This window comes from Xenopus laevis, chromosome 4L (genome assembly GCF_017654675.1).
Source record: "Xenopus laevis strain J_2021 chromosome 4L, Xenopus_laevis_v10.1, whole genome shotgun sequence".
Taxonomy (NCBI): Eukaryota; Metazoa; Chordata; class Amphibia; order Anura; family Pipidae; genus Xenopus; species Xenopus laevis.
In genome coordinates, this window is record NC_054377.1 from 48,185,202 (window position 1) to 48,207,869 (window position 22,668).

A 22,668-nucleotide genomic window follows, 5' to 3' on the forward strand; every position below is an offset into this window, starting at 1 on the left:
CGATTGTTTCAAAGCTTCCAGAAGTTCCTCTGATGTGATAGGAGCTTCTAAGTTTGCATAGGCTGCCTCATCTAGAGGAGCCTGTGGGACACTTTGAAGGTAAGTTGTTAGTGTCTCCGAGTGCAGATCAGCACCGTGGGGACAGGGTTGAAGGTTGTACAAAGAGTGGTAAAATTTTCTAAAGGAGCCAGCTATTGTTTGAGAATCAGTCGAAACATCTCCTTTACATGTTCTAATCTTCGTGATTTGGTTACGTCTCTGTTAACACTTTAATGCATTGGCCAACATCTGCCCGCATTTATTACCATGTTCATGGTATCGGTGTTTCTGGTAGAAGATCGCCTTCTCCGTATAAGCAGTGAGCAAAGATTTAATCTGGTTTCTTGTGTCTGTTACTTGTTTCAGCAAATCTGGGGAAGGAGACTGTTTATGTTGAGAATCCAATTGTTTCAGAGTGTCTAAAAGTTTATTGTAGGTAGCAGTTTTTTCTTTTTTCCTTTGGGAGCCAATTTTAATGAGCTCACCCCGCACCACACATTTGTGAGCCTCCCAAACCATCTGTGAATTAGAGTCGGGGTATCATTCTCTGTGAAATAGTTCTGTAGCACTGTCTGCAGGTGTGCAAGCGTAGAATTCTCTTCAAGCAAGGATTCGTTAAGTTTCCAGTGCCATCTCTCCGGTTTGGGCTGCTCATTGGAGATAAGGAGAAAGACAGGGGCATGGTCAGACCATGTAATGGAACCTATAGTCACCTGGCGCACTGCCCGTAAGCATGAGTGAGGTACAAAACAATAGTCTATTCGGGAATATTGTTGATATGCATTCGAGTAAAAAGAAAAATCCTTGGTTTCTGGGTGAAATATCCTCCATGCATCCATCAGATGATGAGAGTTAAGGAGAGTTCTAAGCTGAGAAAGATAGTTAGACGGTATGGATGAGGTTCCGGAGGAACAATCCAGAGTTGGTTCTATTGCAAAGTTAAAGTCCCCTCCGATTAACAAGGTACCTTCTGCAAAATGATCTACAGTCTGCAAAAAACATTTGAGAGTGTGGAGCTGTCCTTTATTCGGAAGATATAATGAAGCTATCGTGTAATGTTTCCCATGAATGATGCCTTTAACAACGGTGTAGTAGCCCCGTTTATCTGAGATATGTCCCATGGGAATCCAGTTTGTGGTATCAGCTATTAGGATTGCTGTGCCTCTCACTTTAGATGCCTGCGGTAAGCTTGTATATACAATGCTAAAGCCTTTGTAAAGCATCCTAGAAGTTGCATTTATCTTACAATGGGTCTCTTGTAATAGGGCAATTTGAACATTATGACGTTTCAGCTCGAGCTTAAGGCAGTTACGTTTGTACAGGGTGTTGAGGCCATTGACATTCAGGGACATCAACTTTAGTGTGCAATCAGCCATGGTCCATCATAACAAAATAAGATGTGTACGTTATAGCAATGGCCCTAGCACTCCAGCGCACTCCCTCCCACCATGCATCGTTCCAGGCAGCATCAGTAGTTGGATTGTCACGTATCACTCTGAAAACAGTAAAAAACATCTCTAACTGGTAAAACTCAAAAAGAAAAAGAGAAAAGCCCTGAGGGCAGATGCAGCAAGAAATATGCGCACAAAGGGTCGTCACGCCCCTAGGGCCAACCCGGGCAAAACTCACGGGCATTCAACCGTCCGCAGATCTCCTACCCGCGAGGAGAGAAAGACAGTGCGGATATTTGAAGACGTAATGAGGGGTACGTGGGGTGAATAACGATACCGTCTACAAGTACTAACAATAAGTGGGGTAAGATATAACCGTGTGTCTTCATATCCCGGCTCCCGTGCCTTTCCAAAGTGGAAGGGGAAGCCGACCTATGATTACTCCGTGGGTATACCGACATGTGTAGAAGTAATTTTGTAAGCATGATATAGGGGAGGGAGCAAAATGGTGGAGAAAGAGAGCCAGAGGGATGGTGGTATAACAGCAATCAGCCTAACATGACAGTAAAATAATAATCCCCATGCCCTCGCTCCCCCAAAATGCCCGTATCTCATACATCACCCTCGATCACTGTCCTGTATGGTAAAGGAATAGAGCATAGAGGAAAAATAAAGTCCATGAACCGCCTTTAGCCTCCTGCGCCATCGATTCTTCAGTCTGGCTTGGAGTTGGGCCTTCGGTTTGTCGACTCTTTCCTGGACGAGGTCGTCCAATTCTGTGCATCTGGAATGGGCAGGTCATCCCCATTGTACGCCAAGTCTCTCCATTCCTTCAGGTCCATTGCCGGAACGCCGATGTTAAGGCAGAATTGATGGAGATCATCCGGTTCTCTAAGGCTATGGAAGCGGCCGTCTTTTTGCACCGTCAGTGCGAATGGATACCCCCATCTGTATTTTATACCTCTCTCTTGCAGCATCGTGGTAAGTGGGCGCATAGTGCGTCGCTGTTGTAGAGTGAGCCAGGCAAGATCTTGAAACACCTCTATTTTAGAGCCTGCAAACATCAGTGGGCCCGTTGTGCGGGCTTTTTGCATAATAAGTTCTTTGAGCTTATGGCTGTGGAGACAACAAACAATGTCTCGGGGTTGTTCACTCCGCTGTGAGCCGCCTAGAGCTCTATGCGCACGATCAAATTCAATGGCCGTGTCTTTAGGCCTATCAAGCGCCGTGTTGAAAATTTCTTGCAGTGTGGCTTCAATCTCAGGCGGCTTCACTGATTCGGAAACCCCTCGTATGCGGATGTTATTTCGGCGACCACGGTTATCTAGGTCTTCCATATGTCGCCGCAACAGGAAAATATATTTGTGATGATCGTTGACCCGCTCAGTGGATCTCTTTGCCGCTAGCGTGATCGCGATGGTCTGGGCCTCCATTTCGCCTAACTTCTCACCAATGTCTTTAAGCGTGTCGCGTATGCTGGCCAATTCGGATCTATGCGCCGCTTTAATCGAGCTTGCCATGTCTTTTAAATCCGACTTTGTCGGTAGTGAAGCTAGCAGCTCCTGAAGATCCGTGCGGGCTGGGGATCTCGGTGCGGAATTCAGAGAGGACGTCGGGCTAGGACTCCGGGCGGGGGCCCCCGCCATTTTGTTGTGCGAAGGTAGGCCCTCATCATCGTCTGCTCTTTCAAAGAATTTAGTCACCGAAGGGGTTCTTGCCTGTGTAGAACCAGTGTGGCTCGGCGTCTGAAGCTTCTTCTTGTTATCTTTGCCCATCTTGGGCGATTGTGTCCAGTTTGCTTATGGCAAAGGCTGAATAATGTAGCTCAGACACAGGAGCTCCGGGAAGACACGTCTGCTCAGGTCGCCATTCAGCCACGCCCCCCGATAGTCTTTCTTTATGCAGCGTCCAAACCTGCTCGTCCAACATCAGGCGTAGCTTCCTCAGTAGGATCCATGGCCCAAGTATAATGTCAGGGAGCCGGGAGCTCCCTCCAGGGAGGTAGTCAGGATCGAGGAGGAAGCCCTCTTGAGGGAGCAAGGTCGCGGTGTCCAAAGGGTTAAACAAAGGAGTAGTCAGAATCCAGGCAAGAGTTTCACGGGCAGGCAGATAACAGCAAAGTCCAAAGTCCAGGCAAAGGGTCAGGATAATAATCAGGAACAAGATTACAGCAATAGCAAAATGTCAGGGAACCCAGGATACACACAGGAAATGATTCCTATACTTGGGCGCCATTCTGGCGTCTTGGTAGCGTTTTTATGTTTGAATTTGGCGCCATAGTGACGTCACTGACGTGCTGATGCCGGCGTCGATGCGCTGGCGTGTTTGCGCCGCTACCCACGTGGCAGCCATGTGCGCCACCATTTTGGGAGCAACGCCGGAAGGAATAGATGCGCCGCCCGGAGCTCCTGGAACTGCTCCGGGCGGCGTTCATGACAATACCTTTCATTGTCCTGGGGTGGGGGTTGGCCTGCTGTGTGTTAGTTCAATTGTACCTTGCAAGTAGAGAGAAGATGTGCCTGCATTAGACCCCTACTTCATTAACTGCCATACTCTTTTTTTTCCACACTTAAAACACAGAATACTCTATGAGGAAGAAGCATGGTGGACAGTACGTCATTGATCTATGCATAGTACTTAATCGAACATTGATTTTTTTTTTCTTGTTTCAATAAACACACCAGTACATAATACAGACTACACTGGACTAATCTAATAGTTAACTGTATATTTATATGCATAGTTTTTATTTTTTTTACAGATCAGCTATCACTGATCTGTACCCTTAAATAGCTTTTTTTTTTTGTCGTAGTTACATTTCAGAAATTCTGAATGAGAATTGAATGCACTATCCAATATTATTTCTTAGTATGGGGCTGACTACTGTCACAGCTTGGCCACACATGTGAATGTAAAATGGAATTTCTTGGTAGGATATTGGATGCTGTTGACACATGCTGTTTGAACTGATCTGTATGTCTTCCAGCACGATGTTGTTCTTCAGATAGTATCATAGAGTCAGGTTTGGGAGTTGCTGCTTTCAACTACTACAGTAAACGCCAAAGCGCAGAACTCAGCGGTTTGTAGAACCAAGCTAGATTTAAGAGCTAAGTACTATTACTAAGATCTAATTAGATACTACATTTATATCTCTTTTGGACACAAGTTGTACTTTCACTGTCACATGAGCGACAAGGAAATGGACATGCTTTTACTCATTCTTCATCTATTCAAGGAAGTCATCATTGCCTCTTTAAGTACAAAGTGCAACTAACACACTGGCATTAGACACAAGCAAACACAGGCACAAGTGAATATATATATATTTATTTATTTTTTTGTATTGAGTCTATGGGGGAATGTAATATAGGTCGCTAATGCAATAATGGGTCACAATGTGAATTCATTTTCGCAAAATGAACAATTTTGCCTTTGTGAACACTTTGCCCCTCACAAGACAGTAGGATAGTGATTTCTAATTTTATAGTTTGTGGCATTGTATGTAATAAAACTTCTCAATGAAAAAGTTGTTTACTCTAAAAGTTTATGCCACCTTCAAGCAGGTGTTAAAGGTTTGCAATGCGCAATTAAGATTCACAATGCAATGAAAGCCTAATGAAGAATATTACACTGCAACATGCAAATTTGTATATTTGTTCTCTGCAAATTTTATCATATTACACCTTTTGTGCACAATTCTGAGCATGGCTTAGCACCTGTTTAACACCAGGACCAGAAATAGTAAATGAGCAGATAGCAGCAACTATACAGCTTTTCATATTTTCTTCTTAGGCTTCCTGTTCCATAAAGGAAAAGCTTTATTTCAGTAATCACAGAATTTTTGCAGGGCTGTAAATCCTGTGCCTAATCAGGCATGTCGGCACATCTGGGACTAAACAATCAGCCTGCAGTTCCAGGTATACTGATAAAAAATCCATGGATATGTATGTCCCAGCTCCAGCTTTATAATAGTTATATGAATCTATTTCCTTTTATTTGCTCTAGTAGGCTAATACTGAATTTCTAATTGTAAGGTGAAATTACAATCCATTGTTTTCCCTAGTATGAAGTAGCTGTGTTAACGGACAGCTAGGTATAAGATCCTATCTTCCAGAAAGCTATGAATTACAGGAATGTTCTCTCCAATAGACTCCATTATAATCAAACAATTATAATACTAAAAAAATATTTCATTATTCTCTGTAATAATACAGTACCTTGTACTTAATCTCAACTACAATATAATTAATCATTACAAGAGGCAAAAGAATCCTGCTGGGTTTATCATACGTTTAAATGATTTTTTTAGTAGTAGACTAGAATGAAGACTAAAAATAATGGAAATATCATATATATCTATATCTATCTATCTATCTATCTATCTATCTATCTATCTATCTATCTATCTATCTATATATATATATATATATATATATATATATATATAGATATATATATATATATATATATATATATATAGATATATATATAGATATATATATAGATATATATATATATATATATATATATATATATATATATATATATATATATATAGTCACAAACTGGTGCACAACAAACTTCCGAGAAATGTGCCTGGGTGCTATTTTAAAACACATACGTATCATAAGCCAATAGTGATAAAAGAAAAAGTTTATTCACGTTTTAGCCCCTGTTAGCGGATTCCTGAAGAAGGCCCAAGTGGCCGAAATGTTGAATGAACGTTTTCTTATATATATTGCAAAAGAAACGGACAGCACTCACAGCTTAATGCAAAAAGGTTATATTAAAGAATAAAGCTTATACATCACCATATATTTGCACATTTAACAGCAATGTTTCTAGTCAAAATTGGCCCTTTCTCAAGCCATGTGAACAATGGTATCTAAAATCCACATACTGTAGTCCATACAGATTTTTAAAGTTCATCAGAGGAAGTGACCTAATGGTTCTTTCGATCTTCCCTGTGTAGGGCTGCCGCCATATACGTTGTATAGAATAAACAACCACTTGCTTGTAGCATTGTAACAATGCAAACAGTAACATATTTACCAGGTAATAAAATTGTATATCCTTATCTATAAAACCAAGTATAAATTATAATCCTTGTTCAGTCCATGGTGGATGTAAAGTGTTCAATTTATTTATCCACCAGACCTCTCTCGGTTTTAATTTTAACTTACTATCTCCCCCTCTTTTTAATGGGGGTACTACCTCCAATATTGTCAACTTTAATTGTTCAGCAGTGTGACCTTTCTCTTTAAAATCTTTAGAGAGTGGTAGTGTCATGTTTCCTCCATTGATTGTAGATCTATATTGGGAAATATGTGACTTAACCTTTTGTACCATTTCCCCAACATAGATCTTCCCACATGGGCACACTATAGCGTATACTGCATATTGTGAAATACAAGTATAGTATCCCTTCAGAAAATGTTTCACCAGTTCCTGGATGTTCCAAAAACTTTCCTTTTATTACATATCGACATTGCTTGCAGTTCAGACATGGATACATGCCACAATTTCTAGCTCCAAAATAGATATCCCTCAATTTAATTTCCTTTTGTGTCTGTGCTTTCGTTACTTGTGAGCCAATAGTCCAACCCCTCCTGTAGTAGATTAAAGATGGCAATGCAAACTCATTCACCATGGGATAAGCCCTACGTAAAAGATACCAGTGTTTCTTTAGTATGTCATTTATTCTTGAATCCCCATATTGGGTGACAAAGGTGACCCTTGGATTTTTGTTCTTTCTTTATTACATAATAAATGTATTTCTGCCTTAAGCTGGTCAACTATTTCAGTGCCAGAAATAGCAGCAAGGCTGCATCGAATGAACAAGAAACCAATTTTAAGCCATTGAATCTTCCTGCTGGTATCATGTGCTGAAGTGAAGAAGAAGGAAAGACTGGGTCCACTTTGGGTTGTAGAGGAAAAAAAGGAAGATTATCATATGGGGTTGACATGTAAAAGAGCAAAGAATGAGACGTTGGAGGAGAAACTGGCATATTATAGGTTAGTATTGAGAAAAAAGTGAGCATGACACATGGGAAAGGGAAGAAAGGAGAATGGCACATTGTAAAATGAATAATAATAAGAGAATTGCAAATTAAGAAAGATGAATAGAAGAACATTGAGAAATGGCAGGTGGGTAGACTGATGGCAAATAGCGAAAAGTGAAAAATGTGTATTAAAATTTATATGATAACATTTGCAATGCACAATGGTTTTGTTTTGATAAATGTTTAATTTTAACTCTGTGTGCTGAACTGAAATAGCAAAAAAGAGGATACATGAAAATAAATATAGGGAGAACCGAGTAGAAGGAGATCAATTACAATCAACTCCTGAGGAGTAAGTGTAGAGAAAATTGAAACGGTTGCGTAGAAATGGTGGGAACAAAAGAATGGGGGGGGGTGTTAAAATAAAACTACTGTATACAATGTACTTTGGTGCAAGTACCCACTGCTTTACAGTATATATAATGTTCTTGCTGCCTTTTCCTGTATATTATGTGCTTGTGATATCAGTTCCCCCTGCCTCTTACTATATAATGCACTTTGGATGCCAATACACAGTAACTTTGATTTGAAAACGTAATTGCAGCTTTTTAAATCGTATTTTGCATTCAAGTCACCCCACAGCTTTGGTGGTGGAAAAAATACTTGCTTAACAGTTTTCTCAAATTGCAAATTTATATTCACAAGATTATAAACGTTTATAAATGAAGGGATTCCTTGGCCCTGAAGGTCCAGATGAGTGCACCTGTCACATGATAGAAGAGTGTTTTTACTATTATTTCTCTATGACACTTCTGAGATAGCAGTTTAGTTTGGTATATACTATATTATACTGTATACCACTTAGTTTTCTGTCTGGCCTGGTACTCCGCTTCTTTTACAGGGGCATGAAGTGACAGAGAAAAATGTATAAAGTCACTAAAATGAAGTCACAAATCGGTGGTCCTTTACTTCAGAAACTATGTGCATAATTTTTCATAAGCGACGTATGCATAAATATATTATAATATTTCTGTCAACTATATACTTTCTGGTGTGTATACATAACTTCTTTCATTACGCTGGTGACCTTTACTTGATTCTCTTCATCATTTCTGTCTAGTATGAAGTTTTTTGGGAACTGGCATTTCTTCTCTCGGTCCTGAAGGAATACCACATCTCATTTCACAGATGTCTTCTGTGAATTTGCACATAGTGTAAATGTTCCAGGAAATCACATCCTGTTACATCGGATCTCGCTGCCATCTGCTTAAATATGTTTTGTTTTGTTTTTGACAAATGTAGTCCTTTAGCAAATCATTAGAACTAAAAGTTTATTTAGTAAAACAGGGGTAACAGAAGGGATACAACATGTTCATTCTTCATGTCCCTTATCATGAAGCCTCTTTGGTGCAGTAGCTAGCGATGATGGTAATTAGAATATGTCAGCTTCTTTGGAGAGTAATGAGCCATAGTAAGTAAATATCTAGCTGTTCCCATTCATGATAACAGTCGCAAATAAAGTGCTTTCAAAACATGACTTTTTCAGAACTAGCTTTTAATATCTCATTATCTAATTATCTTGCTAAGATAAAATATACAGTAACATTTCTTAATCAGTCTTGTTTTATCAGTTTCTTTGATTCCTCAAAGAAAATGTTACTCTGACAAACATATATTTAACCGCACTTTAATATACAGTATAAAATACACGTGAGTATTCAATAATTTAAAAAAGTAGCTTCTTCTCATTTCAAGCTAGAATAGGCTGCAGTTTGTGTCCAGTATGTGGTCAGCCAATAGGACTAATTCCTTACAAAATGATATTCATGAATCCTTTTTTTCCATGTATAGTTGCTACATTTTTCGATGAAAAAAATTAATTTTTCTCGGTTAAAGGTAGGAAATTCGACTTTAGGTTTCATTGTTTTTAATAGACTACATTAGGGACATTACTGATTTTTTTTATCTTTAATTTTGCATTTTTTGACCATAGGGAAATATGGTATTGGATCAGTTACCTGGAAGTTCGTTATCCAGAAAGCTCAGAATTATACTAAGACCATCTCCTATAGGGGCAAATTTACTAAAGGATGAAGTGGCTAACGCTGGTGAAAATTCGCCAGTGCAACGTCATTTCGTCACTTCGCTGATTTACTAGCGTAATTTTCTCTAAATGCACTCTAATGGCAGGTGAATTTTCGCTCTGGCGAAAGAGCGTTACTACGCAAACTCACTAAGTTTTTTTATTTTACTGACCATTACCTCTATCACCAGACTTGCCTTCGCCACCTCAGACCAGCTGAAATTTTGTTGAAAATGTTTCTAAGTCCCAAAAAACCCTGGCGTCTTTTCCTTTTTTCAGGGTGATAGGCTGCAAAAGATCATAAATTTTTTTTTTTTTTTTAGGGTACCTGGCTTCCCCCCTACATTTCCTTACATTTGGCACATAAACTATACACTGGGCACATGTGTAGGGCATTATAACAACTTTATTTTATTAACGTTCCCTGGGCTTGTGTAATGTAATGTATTTGCAGTAACATAAAGGTCCATTGAAATTTAACCTCCTGCCGTATGCAAATTAGTCAATACTAGTGCAACTTCGCGTTGGTTGCCGAATTAATGCTAGTGCAACTTTGCAACCGTTTGGTGCCGGCGACGAAACTTCGTGAATTAGCGTTGCCTGAGCGAAGTTTAGCCTGGCAAAGTGTGACAATGGCGGCGAAGCCGACGCTGGTGAAATTTTCAGTGTTTAGTGAATTTGCCCCATAGAGTCCATTTTGAACAAATAATTATAAGTTTTAAAAAATGTTTTTCCCCCTGTAATAATAAAAGAATACCCCCAAACTAAGCTGTAATTAATCTTTATTGGAGGCAAAACAATCCTATTGGGTTTATTTAATGCTTAGAGTATTGTTTAGTAGAATTAAGGTATGGTGATCCAGATTACGGAAAGACCCCTTATCAGGAAAACCCTAGGTCCCGAGCATTGTCCCTTACCTGCACTCTATATGGGTTTGAGTTGATAACGTCATAGACAGTTTGCTATAGTTATCACAATTTGTTATATTTGAGTTTGTTAATAGTTAATAGTTTAATCTTTGTCTATGGCATACCTAGCTGAGTCCTAGATGAGGGAAACATATTCTTACCCTGTGACAGCCTAGAATTAAAAGTAGCTGGAAAATAGACCCACAAGAAAGTATCTGCATCTACTGCATCCACTATAGTTAAGAAAATCACCTCCTACCACTGTGCAAGCAGGTTGATGTTTGTTCTGGGTCCCTCCAAATATATTTTTTTAGGGTGGCCCCAAGACCTTATAGTTACATCTCTGCTAGAGAGGGTTGTTGTTAAAATGAATCATTCATATCATGTGACACTTATTTAAGAGCTGCAATATATATTGCTGGCACAACAAAGAGATAGTGGTCTACAATAAGCAAACCTTCTTCATCTGTCAGAGTTTCTCATCTGCAACTTGGAAGAAAGATAGAGGTATGTCACTTTTACTAATCGCCCCCATTGAAAGTGACAAATGCCTGAAAATAACCATGCATTGAAGTCAATTTGAATGGCCAATAGTAAAAATCTATTCGCATTATTACAATATACCAAAATTCTGCTTTCAGGTATGTTGCATCATTTCTAATGAAGTGTTTTACATTCGCCAATTTACCTTTAATGCAAAGGAAATGTGGTCTTCTGAGCTGCAGGCCACAAAAGAGGTTGTTGGGGTGGGACACAAATGTAGGAGTGTAACTCGTGAAAAAAATGCAGCACAGGTCCAGGGTCAGGAGGGGGCAGGCGGTATGGACAGGGCCTTGATGTGGGCTGGGTCTCCTGCTGCGCCATACCTGAATTACTTGCAAGGTAAAAGCAGGTGGAGGCAGGAGTGGGGGTGCCCATGGCAGAGGTATCGTTCCATTCACCTCACAGTGTGAAACCCAGTGCAGAGGCCTGCAGATAGTTGCACAATGCCCCAAGTAGTGGGTAAGGACAAAAAAAATGGCTAATTTTAACTGTTTTTGCATCTTGTGTGGGGCATTGTAAATTAGTTCAATAATGTAAAGTGTGGGCAAAGCAGTATATTTTCTGTAAATTTCTCTCTCATACTAGCTGTGACAGTATAAAAGTTTACATTTATGATAGTTCCTATTTCAGTGATGCAAAGTGGGAAATTGCCGCTGATATTGCCATGATTTATTAGGTTAATTAGCAAGGGCATAAACTAATGAAAGCTAATATAAAAGTTTATATAAAGACAATACGTGAGGTATGACTTTAAAGTTCATACTGCATATGTAACAATAACACCATTTCACATTGCCATTTTGTTTTATTTATTGAAACACTTTGCAGATAGTAGTAAGAAAAAAACATTTTTGCTGTCTCTGTTTGAATTTCCAATTCATATTCTTTTTAATAATACATAGGGCTGAAGGATTACAAATGTTATCCCTGCTCTGTTTGTGAATTAAATGTAGGATTCGGTACACAGTACAAAATACTTATATTTTGCTTTTCAATTGCTTATGTTAATGGCAAGACCAGCTTCCAGAATGTATGGCTTTAGAGTATTGAAAAGATGAATAAATATTAAGTGTACACAGACACTTTTTTCTGAGGAAACCAAAAAAACATGTCTATAGCTATTCAATTCCACTTGTTCTCTGTTGGTACTTATTTCAGTTTCTATAAAGCAAATGAAACAAATATGAAATATTTGTAAGAGAAGTTGGTTTGGTTCAGACCATGTTCTGGTGTCCCTATCAAACTTTACAAATACCATTAGAATCCTTTTGATGAATCTTGGAAAAAAAGCAAGTGGGATCTCAAGAAAATATTCTGTAGGTGTGATAAATATCAAATAATAGCAAACCTTTTTTTGCTGTATTTTATCTACATTTTATAAATTAGCTCCTTTGTTATGGTTTTGTTTATATGCATTGCCATTCAAATAGAGCCCTACAAATATATTTGGAAGGTATAAGGTCCAGCAGCTTCGATCTGGTATGCAATATACAACGAGGGTTGACACCTCTTTGGTTTTGACCTGGACAGCCCGGTTTTTGAAGAGGCTGTCCAGGTCTTTAGTGCCGGCCCGGTATTCCAAATTAGGACTTCACTAGTAAAAAGAGCTACATTTATTTACATGGGTTGTACACAATATGCATTAACGGATGTGGCCTGTCAGACAGAGTTTCTGCATCAATCCTTTTCAGTAAGTGAAAAAAGGATTTTCCTTGGGGCAAGAAAGACAATACCTGCTTTTTTCTTTGGCATGACAGCGAATGCTTCTGCTCGGGCCAATAGGGTCTCATCCAGGCTGGCGAAGAAGTCCTGTTTCTTTGCAACACTCGCAGCTGCCGACTGATATCGCGGCGCAGGAAGAGGTATCGGCACCGGGAGCTGGAAAAGGAGATGGGGGCAGAGCAAATACTGTCTCTAGAATAGCCAGGGAGGAGAAATTGAGTGCCGCAGTATGGATGGTCGCCGTGTCGCCTTTTCTGAAGAGGAGCGGAAGCAGAGTTTCTGTAAGTTATTTCATTATAAAAGCTTTGCTATTTTAAGATTTTATTTCTCTTGGTGTTTTTTTTTGTTGTATTCTAACGAATTCTTTTAAGAAATGTTTTGATGTTACTGGTCCTTTAAAGCACTTCTTAAAAGTGGGCAATGCACAATGAAAATTTTCAGTGCAATATCAGTTTAAGGAAGAATATCACATTGCGAAATGCGAATTGTTATTCTTATTTGTGCAAATTGTTTTGCTCTTTGTAACTTTTATTACATTCCACCATAAATATTTTATAATACAAGACCAGTGGAAGCTAGCTGATTTTCATTGTCTTCATTTATTTAAGCACTTGCATTTGTTGAGTACATTTAATTTATATTATGTTAACATTATTATGTGCTTTGACCATCTAAATAATCTGTCATTTTTTCTGTTCTGTCAATCCATTATTTCTCATATTCATCTCTAGAAAAATATAAAAGCAGAAATGTGTGGGTGAAATGGCAGTGACCTCCTGCTAGAATATGTAATCAATTTGCAAAAGAAGCACAATTAAAAAGAAAGAGTATCAAAGGGGTAGAATAATACTACCATATAAATCTTGATACAGTGCTTGAAACCACTGAAATGCAATAAACAAAAGAAATGTTTTATTATTTTATTTATATAGGATAAACAGTGGATCAAAGCATAACATAGACAGCCAGTAAAAGAGAGATTTTTTTTTTTAAGGGCAACGGAATAGTTATTTTTAACATGGGTATAGGAGCTATTATCTGGCTTGTTTTGGATCTGGGGTTTTCCAGATAAGGGATATTTTAGTCATTTGTATCACTGTACTTTAATGGGGTTATTTATCAAAGGTTGAGTGTATAAATGTATACAGGTATGGGACCTATTAGCCTGAATGCTCAGTACCTGGGGTTTTCCACATAACTGATCTTTCTGTAATTTGGAACTTCATGCCTTAAGTCCACTAAAAAATCATGTAAACATTAAGGGGCCGATTCATCAAGCTCGAGTGAAGGATTCAAAGTAAAAAAACTTCGAATTTCGAAGGTTTTTTTGGGCTACTTCGACCATCGAATGGGCTACTTCGACCTTCGACTACGACTTCGAATCGAAGGATTCGAACTAAAAATCGTTCGACTATTCGACCATTCGATAGTCGAAGTACTGTCTCTTTAAAAAAAACTTCGACCCCCTAGTTCGGCAGCTAAAAGCTACCGAAGTCAATGTTAGCCTATGGGGAAGGTCCCCATAGGCTTGCCTAAGTTGTTTTGATCGAAGGATATTCCTTCGATCGTTGGATTAAAATCCTTCGAATCGTTCGATTCGAAGGATTTAATCGTTCCATCGAAGGAATAATCCTTCGATCGTACGATCGTAGCATTTGCGCTAAATCCTTCGACTTCGATATTCGAAGTCGAAGGATTTCAATTCCTAGTCGAATATCGAGGGTTAATTAACCCTCGATATTCGACCCTTGATGAATCGGCCCCTAAATAAACCCGATAGGTTGGTATTTTTTCCAGTAAGGAAGTTTGGATCAATTATAAAGCACTGTTTTATTATTACGGAAAAAATTTAGATTTGGATAAAATGGAGTCTATGGGAGACAGTCTTTCTGTAATGGATAACAGGTTTCCGGATAATGGATCCCATCACTGTACATATTTTAAATGTACTAGAAAACAAATAATTTAATTAATAGTATAAAATACTTTTACAGCAACAAGGAGCTGCTAATTTGTCCATGGAGCTCTGACCCTAGTGCCACCCAGCATAAGCAGCCACAGTGTTTGCATAATATTAACATATTGCAAATGCCATAGATTCTGCTGTTCCAGATTTCTCTGATCTATGTCTCAAAAGTTCCAAGCAAACACTCTATAGTGCCTCTTGTATAGGTAGGGGATCCATTATCTGATAACCCATCATCCTGAAAGCTCCAAATTAAGGGCAAGGCTAGACTTGTTCCCAACTAAGGTTTAATTAATCCTTATTGGAGGCAAAACAATCATATTGGATTTTATTGATTGTATTTATTTTATTGACAGTATAAATAATTTACTAGTAGACTTACTGTATGGAGACCCAGATTAGGGAAAGATCCCTTATCCCAGAAAACACCAGGTCCCGAGTATTCAGGATAACTGGACCCATACCTGTATCAAACACTGGCTATAGTATACATTGCTTTTCTATCCACATTTGCATTTGTAAAATGGGTGGCATCTTTTAGAATAAGGTGGGAACTCATGGCAAATACAGTATGTATGCATTATACTATTTTGGGTTTAAGTAAAATGATTAATACTGGGAGATATATACAATATAATGAATATTACATATAGAAAAAAGGTAAGAGATATATATAAAACATACAAAATCAATAAAAGATTAATGTCTATTCAGATATGTGCAAACAACATCAAAGTTACTTAGATGGTCCCACTTGTTTAGCGGATACATAATTCATTCATTTTGATCATTTCAGTGTATTATGCTGTTTATGAGACCATTGAAGAGAAAACAGTTTTTCTGTTAATGCCATTAATGAAATCATTGTTTTCTCCCCATGCTGTGATCCTCCCGAATAGAATTATTGACATAGCCAGGCAGCCAACTGTGCATTGCTGTATCATTTCACATTATATTCACGTTGCAGTCTTGCTGTATATTCATCTATTACAAATGACAAATCAAGGCAACACAAGGGTAAGTTAGGATGCTTGTAATTATTTGGTTATGAATAAGATTCCTTCATGCAGATGGGCTCGTTTACAATCAGGAAAAGAGAGCAGTCTTATGTTTCAGCAAAACGAAATTGAATAGTTTGAGAAAAATTTTGACATTATGTGCAAAATGCAGTAGAGAATGTGGTAAAAATGGTAGGTGATGGATTTGCAAATGACAAAATGATGTTACCAATGTTACTATATGTTTGGAGATTAGGGGCGTGACATGAGGGGCATTTTTTTTCAGTGGGGGCTTCATTTATAAATTTGCAGACTTAACATCCAGAGGGCACAGGTAACAAATGTGTTAATAATTGAGACCTGCATATTTAGTACAGGTATGGGACCTGTTATCCAGAAAGCTCATGACCTAGGGTCTTCCGGATAATGGATCTTCCTGTAATTTGGATCTTAATACCTTACATCTACTAGAAAATCATGTAAACATTAAAAAACTAACCAATAGGCTGGTGTTGTTTCCAATAAGGATTAATTTTATTTTAGTTGGGATCAAGTACAAGCTACTGTTTTATTATCACAGAGAAAACGCAAATCATTTTTAAAAATTTGGCTCTGTGGGAGACGGACTTTCCGTAATTGGGAGCTTTCCGGATAACGGATCCTATATATTTAATAGAGAAGCACCATCAAACTGACTTTGGGTCATTCTTGCCATTGATTGGAAGTTTTGCCCATTGATCTGCAGTCAAGTTTCTATATTATCTATAGTTTCTATTTTGTGGGTTTGTTCTTGAGTGGAATTGATTCAGAGCGGCCAGTAGCTGTAAGTTGGAGGATCGCCAGTGGAGTTTAGTACAGTCCGACTTCTATTACAGCTTTGCTGATGGCGGGAGTGAAATCATGTACTTCGTTACTATAAGCCAAAAACTTCGATTGACATAGTTCATATACATGTGGCTTTACCCCATACTGATCCCCTGTGATCATAGACATTGGGTTCTGTTTCTTATTAATCCTTTGTGATTGAAAAGTGAATATTGACCAGAACTTTCACACATGACTACATAACGACTCCTCATCGACCCAGATGCATGTCATGGGGACGCTGATTTAGACTCAGAAATTAGAACTGTGGATAATATCTTACTGCTGTTTCTTGTATTTTTATTTTTTATATTTATTATATTTTTTTGCATTTTTTGTATTTTTTCATATTTAATTTAGGTGGGTGAAACTACAGGGGAATACCGGAGGTTTAATTAATTCAATATGGTGTAGAACGTTCACTACAACACAGGTTGGTTCACTTATTGGGTTTGGCGGCATTTCACAGATCACTAACTGACTTTGGACATATTGATACTCTATTGGCTCCGGTTTTTTAATAATAATTTAAAGTTGGATGATATATTGGAATACTTGGCATTCTTAGATTCACACATTAATTATACAATTGCTTGTGTACTATAATGAGGGTAGTTTAACTAATAACATAATCACTTTGGGACATTTCTATAACTTCCGAATCCACAGAATATAGCGCCCTAGTCCTGTGATACACAGATGTCATGAATATATGATTCATTTCGTTTTTAAATGTCAGACGGCTTACATCCTTATATGTATCTAATTGATGCACAATATGAGCTAGAGATAAAATAGATATGACCAGGTATTATTACATCCTCTGAATATTACACTGTAGCAACATTAGATACATTTCTTTTGTTACAATAATAGTTAATATAGCTACTGTGTATTATGTTTTTAACTGAGTTTTTAATGTGTTATAAACTAAGTATAAATGGAGTTATATTATTAACGTTTTCCTTGAATGCGTTTAGTCATATTAACTATTTATACAAAACCCAGTAGAGGATTCATATAGCTGTAGGCCCTACTGGCGGTCGCTTAGTTTTGACGACTGCACTACGTCAGTAAGACTGTTTGTTTCCCGCCAGATCATGTGTGTATATTGCATGTCTAATATGAAATTTAGTGATGGGCGAATTTGCGCCGTTTCGCCGAAAAATTCGCGAATGTCGCGCGAAATTCGCGAAACGGCGAAAAATTCACGAAACGGCGTCGGCGTCTCGTTTTCGACGCCGGCGCCCGTTTTTGACGCCGGCGAATTTTTACCGTGAATTTTCGCGGTCGTTTCGCGAATTTATTCGCTCGGCGCGAATCGCGCAAATTCGCCGCGAATTCGCGCCTGCCGAATAAATTCGCCCATCACTAATGAAATTGGCACTTTGAGAAAGGCCTGGGACAAGGCTGAAACGTCAGTCTCTTACTACAAAATCTTTTTATTCTTATTAAAAGTCCTGAGAGTGTGGAACTTATTGGATGTGAGTAGATTAAAATTGAATGGACACTGCATCCAGGCACATGAGTTATATTGTCGAGAGTGGCGGCAACATGAAAGTTCTCATCACATATTAATGTTGTGGGTTCCATTGCTTTGTAACCCCTGATCCCCAGGCAGTGGCATAACTAAATGTTACTGGGACCCACAGTAAATTCAAGTTCACCAATTCTACCAACATATATTAAAATTGTGCACTAATTATGGCCCTCAAAACTCCTGCCCTCCCTCCACCCACGACTGCAGGATCTGCTTCCTCTGTAGTTATGCCCCTGCACACTGGGAACTTTTTGTGCAGCTCTGCCAGTGTCATTTCAATACCTTCATTTCAATGTTTTGTGTAGTAGTAACAAAAGCCCCCTTAACTGCTTGCCATTTCCTTCCTCTCCCTCCCTGCACAGTTCATTATTCAAAAAGTTGCCTCTGAATAAAAACTTGACCCTAAAATGCAGGGCAGCACAGAGGATTTCCCAGGCACTATCTTCTACCCATTAGCATTCTCTTCCATCTCATAGCTGACATTAAGCCTGCGGGAGCATGCGCAGTTGAAGCTGATTCCTGACTAGACCCAACTGTGCATGCTCCCTCAGGCTTCCTGCCATTGAAGAAACATGAACGGGCAGAAGATTGTGCCGTGGAGCTCCACTGCGCTGCTCTGCATTTTAGGGTCAGGTTTTTTTCATGGGCACCTTTTTGACTAATGCACAGTGCAGGGAGGGAGAGGGAAGGAGTGCAATGGCAGGCAGTTAATGGGGGGGGGGCTTTTGTTACTGCAGGGTGTATAGTTATTTTATTGCCTGTATCACTCTCTAAGCAATCCCTTACTGCACTACATCCCCCACAACCCCTTTCAACCTATCCTTTCCTGGGTCCACTGTCTAGCTTTGTCATGGCCCTGTCCCTTCACTACCGTACAGTTCTACAGACCCCCCCCCTTGACTCAGAGCAAGTTGTAGCTGTAAAGATACTAACCAATTGATGTGGGCAGCTTTCCGTCAAAGTAGTTCAAAGTAAAAATAAAACTAGTTAAATAGACTGTGAAAAATAACATTTGTTTCCAATATAGTTAGTTTGCCAAAAACATAACTTCTAAAAGTTGAAGTGGACAGATGTCTAACATAATAGCCAGAACCCTTCTTCCTGCTTTAGATCTATTAGTCAGCCACTTTAAGTGGGGTCATATGGGACCTTACTGTTTAGTTAGTTTGCTTTTTATCCTTAGCATGGAGGTTAGATTCAAAAGCAAGCTTACTTAAAGGTTTTATCCCATATGGCTGCCCTTTAAGTCACTGATTGGTTACTGGCTGGTAACAGGTTAGAGAGTTGAAAAGAAGGAAGTTGGGTTTTGGCTATAATGTTAGACATCTGTTCACTCCAGCCTTAGTAGATGCTTGTCCAAACCCAATCCTGTCCCCTGTAGCAGGCATGCAACTGTTGCCACTAGAAAGTGGCTGGGAGGTGGGCATTTCTGCTTCCTCTATAGCCACACTAACCACATGTCACCACTTTGAGGGAGGAAAATGCATCACCAAAATACAAATATTGAAGAAAATGATAAATTAAAAGACAACCATTCTCTTGTAATACTAAACAAGAACAGGTTATCACCTTTGCGCTCTTTTATTAGACTGCATTGTCCTCCTTCCTCAACTGCAAATTTCCCTTTCTGTGGAATGACATTTAACATTTACTGCTGTTTTATAGTCTTCAGTTGCAATATTCTTGTAAGTGGTTTTGCACACATAATGTTTGCAGAAAAGATATTTTAGACTCCAAATGGATGTATTAAAGAAAAAGGAAATTCTAAATGGCATTAAAAATAGGCTGTTCTTACATAGTGAAAATACATTATAGCCACATAGATGATATAAGTAACATGTAAAAAAATAAATAATTCTGTACAAAATTTTAAAAAAAACAATATAAAAGACTATTTTGTTTAAACTTTTTTTTTGTTTTACGTATATTAGAAAGAACCTTGTGGAGATGTTTTTAACCTTATGATATATATGCTCCTCTAGGTTCAAAATCACTACTACAATATTTAGTTTCACTTTTCTACCTTGTATTTTATTATGTAGTTCACTTATGTACAAACAGGCTTACACCTTAGTAATTCCATGTGACAAATGTTACACGCTACACAGGGCAACTGCATCTACTCCAGTTTTGGTTTTTGGAACTTACATTTTTATTGGTTTTAGATAAAAAAAAAAAGCATGACTAGAGATGGGTGAATCTGTGCTTTCTCACTTCACCGAAACTTTGAGAATTTTCCAAAAAATTTTTGAATCTTTTGGTAAATTCACCAATTTTTTTGGTAAATTCACAAATTGACAGAAATTTTTCGAATGCCGAAAATGTTTCGAAATGTGTTCAAGTCAATGGGCATCAGAATTATTTTGATGCAAATTAAATTTTCATATGTGTGACACTTTTGTCCAAATGCATTAAAATCAATGGGCGTCCGATTAATTTTAACGAGCGTCAATTTTATGTTTGCAACAATATTTTTTTTGTCACAGCAGATTTTTTGCCGGCAAATTGTTGCCACGTTTTCGCAAACGTATTCACTGCCGGAAAAATGCAAAAATTCGCCTAGAATTTGTGTCTGACCAATTTATTCACCCATCACTAAGCATGACAGATATAAAAACTTTTATTGCATTCAACTTTGATTGACTGGTGACCAGAAAGGAATATTTGACTTATATTTGGATGCAATGAAAAGAAGGTTAAAGACACAAGAAGTAAAAAATGATTAACCAGTTTTTGGGTTTGCCTGGCAGCACGTGAATAAATTTCTCTAACAGAAAGGCATATAATCCAAGTTGGATTGTATCATTGTGTGGTGTCCTGAATATGATTTGTGACAAATATCCAGGAAACTAAAAAAGAAAGATGTAAAATATTTTAACAGTATGTAATTAAATTGTATAATTTTACAGGTATGGGACCTGTTATCCAGAATGCTCGGGACCTGGGGTTTTCCGGATAAAGGATCTTTCTGTAATTTGGGTCTTCATTCCTTAAGTCTACTAGAAATTCATTTAAACATGAAATTAACTCAATAGGCTGGTTTTGCTTCCAATAAGGATTAATGATGTCTTAGTTGGTATAAAGTAGAAGCTACTATTTATTATTACAGAAAAAAAGGAAATCATTTTTAAAAATTTGGATTATTTGGATATAATGGAGTCTATGGAAGACAGCCATTCCGTAATTCGGAGCATTCTGGATATTGGGTTTCCTGATAAGGGATCCGATACCTGTATAATCTGTTTTAATGGTAAAAATAACAAACTAAAAAGCCTTTACCCTTTTCAAACAAGTTAAGAAGTCTAAGATGAAAATTTAGTTTGCATCACAGTAGTAGATTAGTATTTTTAAAGCAGTCATGTTCAATTTTGTGAACTAAATATACTTTTTGTAGCATAAACTAACCAATTGATTTCATTACAGTCTTCTGAAATGTATTCATTTTCTATTAGACAAAAGTAAGATAAAGGGAAAATTGGATCAAATGAAAGCGTTCTTCATACTTAGATTATAGAAAATGATAGGATCTAAAAGATTCTTAAAGAATGTAATTTTAAGAATTTGTTTTCAATTCTTTTGTAGATAGTTTTGTATGAATATCAGGCAGGGCATACAGGTAAGCAAAACAGGCCTTCTGGTGGTAGGAAGCAAACTCAGACAATACTCAATAATACAGAGCAACAAGCCAACGGAGCTGCAACAAAAATAAGTCAAACATAAGATACAGACAAACTAGATTAGGAACCTGATTTACCAGAAAGAGATTTAATGAGGAATCAGAATCTCTGATTTAGCATACTGTAGGTGCTAATTTGCACAAGTGTAGTTACTAATAGCAGTAGCAGCACAAATCAGAAATTAGTTTTGAGCAGCCCACAGCAAGCTGGAAAATGAAATGCATACACCTGATTGGTTAATACTCGCAACTGTACTTGAGCCGTTTAACACTTACATTTGCAAAGAAGTCCCTTGAGAGAAAAGACAAATTGGAGGTCAACAGTGGTACCAAATTAAACAGTTCAGGAGTAGTTCAAATAACAAGATCAAGCTGAAATGCTACATATTAGTTTGCAAACACCATGAGGGGAAGGTTCAGTAATAGGGAATGGGATAGCAAAAGGGTAGGCCAATAAAACAAGTAGAGGAAAAGAAAAATAGTGTAGTCTATTCCTTTAATCTTTTCATGCAATTGGTCCTTCCCCTATCTTGTAATGTTATCTGCCCTTTACAAGTCTGGTAATTATACCTTAGAGAGTGACTGAAGACAAGGAGTAGGGATGAGTTTTTTTTTTTTTTTTTTTCACCTGACAAAGATTCATGGTGAAATATTGGTGAACTATGGCAGTTTCACTCATCACAAGCAAGATCTGCCAAATTGGAGTTTGCAGACTTAGGGAATATTAGGGAACAAATAGTAAAACAATGCTAAGCAAACAATAGTACACAGAGTGGGAGTAGTAAACAATGTTCAGATGTTGCTTCTTTACTTCTCTGACATTTACTAGTAGGCAAAAAGGGGAAAAGGGAGAGAAGACGGACAGCAGCAGGAAACACACCATGTGACAGCCTCAGCTACTAGGTAGGGAGGATTGTAAATGGGTTTTAGCTGATG